At 35.3% G+C, this 6000-nt stretch overlaps 1 long non-coding RNA gene across 1 annotated transcript in view; it reads right to left on the bottom strand.

Annotated features, from left to right (window-relative positions):
* Positions 1-321: 321 nt before the first annotated feature.
* LOC133266395 (uncharacterized) overlaps positions 322-6000 on the bottom strand; it is a 45897-nt gene continuing 40218 nt past the window's right edge. The window contains exon 3 of the long non-coding RNA XR_009742365.1: positions 322-879. This is a non-coding gene — a long non-coding RNA (uncharacterized LOC133266395). The remainder of the gene's footprint in view (positions 880-6000) is intronic.

Genomic DNA, 6000 nt, shown 5'->3' with positions numbered 1-6000 from the left:
TCAGCCCTACTTACGCTGCTTCTCAGGGAGAGCAGTATGGAAGACAATTACATGCCTATGAAGCACTGAAATGGCTGGCTGGATTCGCTTGCATTATCTTGCTAACTCAAGGTCATGTGCCTGTTCAGACACTGCTAAAACACTCAGTGACCCCAAAATAACTGCCTTTCATTCTTGCATAACTGATGCTAACCACTGAGAGCCCTACACTCTTTAAGCATTCTACATCTTATTAGTCAGTTTAAAAAAACTACTGTTCTGTGTATACATACTTTGGTGCACTTCTACAAACCTGCATCAAACCTGAGAGAGTTTCACACCAGCCCATGATACTTCATCCTATTTCTCTTCACAGATTTTCTGAAAACAACTAGAAAAATCCCCTAGACAGTATTTCTGGATTTAACATTGAGATTTGCTCTTAGTGAGTCTTTTGAATGTTGTTTCAATTTTAAAATTTGAGATTCAGTATCTTTAGTCTAAATGCTCTCTCTCCTTATGGTTGAAGTCATGCATGTCAATTTCCCCCCATTATACACCACATCATCTGCCCTCCTGACAAATAGTCTACCCCTTTCCAAAGGAAGACATAAGAGCCTTGAAAGACACCTTGCCTTGAAAGCTATCATGTCAAATCTGACCTTCATCTGTCTTGAATACTACAATAAATTCTATACTATCAAAATGTGGTAATGAGAATTGTTTAAAACATTTATGAATGTATAGATAAGCTCCCTCTGCCTGCAATAAAATAAACCAAGAGATTTTCTACCCCTCCACCAGCTTGCAACTTAAACATTGCGCAGATTCAGGATCATCAATGAAATAGGCACGCAGCTGTTTTGTAGAAGTACTGCTGGCTGAAATGCTTTTCAGACACTGAAATGGGAGAAGGAAGTTAGTATTGAGCATTCCAAGAAGTCAAAAAAAATGCTTTGGCAATAACAGATTTTGCCAATTCAGAGACTGAGGTCTGCAAATAGATTTATTACAGATGAGAGATTGATACTCTCTTAACCTTATCATCCGATCTCCCAGGGGCAAACAATATAACTTATTTTATATCACATGGCACAAAGAGCATTCTCCATGGCTGTTGAAATGCTTTATAATACCACTGGTGTCTCACTGTTTTACCTTGTTCCATTGCTCTCCCCTTGCAGACTACAGGACAAAGTCAAAGAAATTTGAACTCAATTAACTTAATACTTCACTACATTCTCAATGAAAAAATCATTTCAACAACTGATACTAATTTCTAAATGACTAACTTGCAAATTTCAGAATCTACTCTACACAGACATTCATAAATCCTAATTTAATAAATGAATATAACTTCCTTGGGTCCATTTGCATATTGCTGACCCCCTTGGTAGGGATTAAAGTGATTCTCCTCTATTACGGCTTAAACCAAGACACTAAACTGACTATGTGGCCCAGACAGCACATTAACCCTTATCACCACTACAAGGAGTAATAACTGCAGAGTAAATTCAGCAACATTCATTCAGTCCAAACAAACACTAGTGGAGAAACAGGGGACAAACTGAAATGCATTTCAGGCTCTACCTTGCAAGTTTTACACTGTCTTAATTTTTAACCCTAATTGTGCACTGATTTTAAATTTCTAATGTCAGGACTTACTTCTTTAAAAAAAAATACCACCAAAACAACAAACCTTTGGTTTTTAAAGGACATTTTTTATTTTTACTCTTCTTTCACAATTGTATCAATTTTTTCACAATCACACAGAAAGATCAAAACATGCAGTTCATTGGGTGAGGAACAACATACATAATCAACCTGCTTACAGTTCTTTCAATACTTCTGATTAAAAGATCCAAGTTAATATAAAACAAAAACCTCTTAGTTTCAAATACTCAGATGCACAGGCAATGCAAGTATCAGTATGATCTGAAAAATGTCTTCTCATTACTTATCTCTTCCAAGCATTACACAGAGAATGGTGAGCTTTGTATCTAATGTCTCCAAATCAAAGCCTGTGTATCAAAATTTTCTTTCTCTTCCATGTCTTCCAGAGTTGCAACATTAGAATAAAATGCAAAAACCAAGTACTAATACCACTAGCTTATTTTAGGCAGGAATAAGTTAGAGAACAGGGACTCACCTCAGCTTTTCTGATCATACACAGTTTCAACAACAGATGAGAATTTCAAAGCTAAAGGCAAATGAGGCTAAAGATTTTAAATTACAAGTGTCATCATCTATTCATAGAAATCCTATACTTTCATCATCACAAGAGTTTAAAAGGACAAGGTATAGTTTTCTTTTAAATCATAAAAAAGACATCATGTCAGAGTAGAAAACAGGAGAATTTTAGTCACTAGAGGCTGTTTTTTAGATCCTAAAGTGTTTCCTGGGAAAAGATTTTGAACTGCTTCTCTTCAAAGCAAAGGTATACCTTATCTCAAAACTGAGGATCTTTTATGAGCATGGCTTGTGCTGTTTAAATATGAAGGCCTGAAATTCTTGAGCTATAACAAAGGACGCTATGCTTACCATACAACAGGTATTTTTGTATACACACACACACGCACATATATGCAAACATCAGTAAAGCTTTTTACAACTATGCAAACACTTATTTGAAAGATTAAGCATATAGAGAATAATCATGCCAAAATAGTTTTAAGTTCATTTACTAGATAAGAACTAGTTAAGTATATATTTACCCATCAAGAGTAAGACAGGCATTATATACATCAATCAAGAAATAATGTGCTCAACTATTAATACCAATGGGTTTTAGGGCATTGTACATAGCAATACAACAATACAATAAGAAAAAAAATATTATTCTGTTAATAACCTAAATGCATTTTGCCTTAGAAACTCCTCTGAAAACTTTAGGCAGATTAACTGTTAGTGAATTATTTCCACTTCTGTTTTTTGATTGTTTTCTTTGGGTTTTATTTTATTTCTGAAAAGGCCCAAGCTCTATGCACAATTTATTTTCATCATTTTGCTGAAACCATTCAAATATCAGGAAACTTATTTCCATTTAGAGAAAACAGTCAAACACTATAGTTTAATAATTCATTTCATATAGCTGAAGAGAAGGGACTTCATGCTAAACTTGACTCAGTGGCTGTCCTGTTGATGAACTCATATAAAGGTGTCTACATTGAAGATTTCAGCTAAAAATCACTTTCATGAACTCTCCTATTCATAACTGCAAATTAAATTAGACCCTGGAATAAGTGCCATACATTTTAGTTATTAATAAGACCAATTAAAACATCAGTATTAACTGCAATACAGGTAGCGCATTCTTCATGTGCTTCTCACTGTGTACTTTTTTTTTTTTTCATAAAAGACCCTGGCCCCACAGACATTCTCCTTCTCTCTTTAGCTACTTTGATTGCCCAGTTAATAGGTAATTGGGTCAAAGAAATGCTGTTTATTACTCCCATACTTAGAATATAGTATTCTAATACTAAAAGACAACTATAAAAGATTTAACTGCAGCATTTCCACTTTAATTGAACTAATTATTATTATATAATTCTATGATTTTATGAAATATTAGAAAATAAGGTGAATGCTTGACCAATAGATTTTGCTTCACCAATAGATTTCTTAGGAAATATTCCAGTTTATTCTGTTAAAACAACACAGTATTTCTATGATTTATGTTTCTCCTCTAAAAACCCCTGCTCTTAATTCAGCATCTGCTACTTTGCAAACTAGCACCTGGCTTTAGGAGTAATCCTCAGTGAAAGGTGCTTTCTTGCTGCCCTAGAGAACAGTCGGCTGACAGAGTTGAAAAGGGCTGATAGAAATAAGGATATGAAAAAGTACAAGACTACATACTCAAAAAGGGAAAGTAAAATTTTTGTCTTTTATTAGGTGGCAGATCCAGTGGCTGTCAACTGCTGATGTTTCTTCTTAAAGCTTAACCTGTACATATGGTACTTCATCACCTCCTCATGTGCAGACTTCAAAGAAGCTGTATCTGTCAAATTTGAATGCCACATGTAGCAGGGGACTGACACATCATAAAGAACCAAATGGGTTACTGATGACATCTTGCCTTCAAGGGCCTGATACTGGTATCTTACACTATTTCACCTCTACCATAGGGAAATCAGCACATTGCTCTAAATGATCTTTACCTGTAATGACTGAAGTTTTATTTAAGCTTTGTATTGGCTACTGAAGGGAAGAAAATTTCATCCATAATCCAAGCCCTTGATCACAAACTGTTGTTCCCATAGAAATATCACAAAGTTTTTAATAAGAGTGGTTTTTCATTCTTGGAAAAATCAAGCAGTACCTAGAAATTCATAGGAAAATATTTCACTATCTTTTATACATAATCGTTATTTGAAAGTATGTCAGATTTTTCCTCATTAAATTCTACCTAAAGCCTGTATATTATTCACAGTTATTTATTTCACAAATACAGAAAGTATGGAAAGTTTACATTTTCTATTGGGCTTTTTTCCAACACTTTTACATTTATGAGAGTAAGCCAGTCCATCCTAAATCAAGAATGTGAATTCATTCATTGGTTTTGGTGTTCATCTTACCTCTCAACAAACTTATGTATTATTTAGCACCCACAAAATATGCAGAGGTGGCTAGTTATGAATGCAGAAAACCTAGTTGTGTAGGCTCCCCAGACAAAGGTTGAACTGGTTTCATTTTCTAAGGAAGACAGTACATCCAGTCACCCAAACTATGCACCATCATTCTTTCTGTAGATGCATTAACAACAGTCCTTTTCCTTTCTCTCCTTCACCCAGTCTACGTTTTGATTCTCGATATACTCATGGAAACATGGAAAGTAAGAGAGAAAAGTCTGCCGCAGCCTTCCTAGCTGCACTTATACAGTAACCTGGAATGTATCAGTGCTGTATCAAGACCAAACTCACTTTCCCTGTTTTAGAATAATTGTTAAGAAAAATATCAGGCCACAAAATAACAACACAGGAAAGGGATTACAAGTCAGACCAGTCTTTGCTAATTTGCAATATTCCAAAAACATTTAAGAGTTAGATTTACACCACTAAATATAAAAGGGCTCTGGATGTCCAGAAGAAAAGGCTAGAAGTGAAACCTAATCCACCCTCTACTCTATGATCTTCCCAAGCAACTTTGACTGTTGTTCTATACCATGCATCAAAGAAGTGTTTACATCTCAACAGTGAGCCTACCGTAAACAGCCTTTGTTCTCTTTCCCCTCTCAAAGTTTTGCTTAGCATTTCAGGAGTACAGAGTTGATATTTACTGTAGATATATTTTAAATTTTTATTGTCTTCATGATGACAAAAAAAAAAATATTGGCATAAACAGTGTCAAAAACAAGAATAAGTAGAGCACTGAGGTTAACATCTTTACAATCATAACTGAGTTGCCAGAAAGGAATCATCTCTTTGACATAAGCCTACGCAAAGAGCATGTAGGAGACTTCAGGCTCTATTGAAATCCTGTCCTTTTCTCAGCCCATGAGCTTTTCATTATATTTCCTGTCCCCTGTACAGCTGAGGAGGGGAGTGATATAGTGGCTTGGTAGGCACCTGCATCCCGCCAGGGTTGACCCACCACAGCTACTTAAAAGTGCAAATGGAAATCTTGTTTATTTATTAATGCCTGTGCCTCTACAAATACATTTGTCTTGACTGTAGAAGTAATTTTAATCGGTTGCTCTCTCAGAAATGTATGTCCTGAAAAGACTCATCAAAAATACATCTATCTTGAACCATGCAGTGGTGTAACTAAGGCTTCATTTCATTATAATGAACATTCTTTTCCTGAATAATGAACATTGCCATGTATTATACATCCCTGAACACTAAGAAATACAGTGCTTCCTGTGGTATGAGAAAGACTGAAATGTTCCTGCTGAATGAAATACCAGGATCAAATTGTAGTATTTCACCCATGCCCAATAGGGACCTAGTACTTTTTAGAGATCAGTTCTCATTGACTTGACAGAGAATGGAGGTTGTATATTGAATCCTTGTATCTAAACAT

This window comes from Pezoporus flaviventris, unplaced genomic scaffold (assembly GCF_033815535.1).
Source record: "Pezoporus flaviventris isolate CSIRO_AGI_PZ_B2104156 unplaced genomic scaffold, CSIRO_AGI_Pfla_v1 ptg000007l, whole genome shotgun sequence".
In the NCBI taxonomy this organism is placed as follows: domain Eukaryota; kingdom Metazoa; phylum Chordata; class Aves; order Psittaciformes; family Psittacidae; genus Pezoporus; species Pezoporus flaviventris.
The sequence above is the reverse complement of the archived record's forward strand: the minus strand, read 5'-3'. Positions and strand labels throughout refer to the sequence as shown.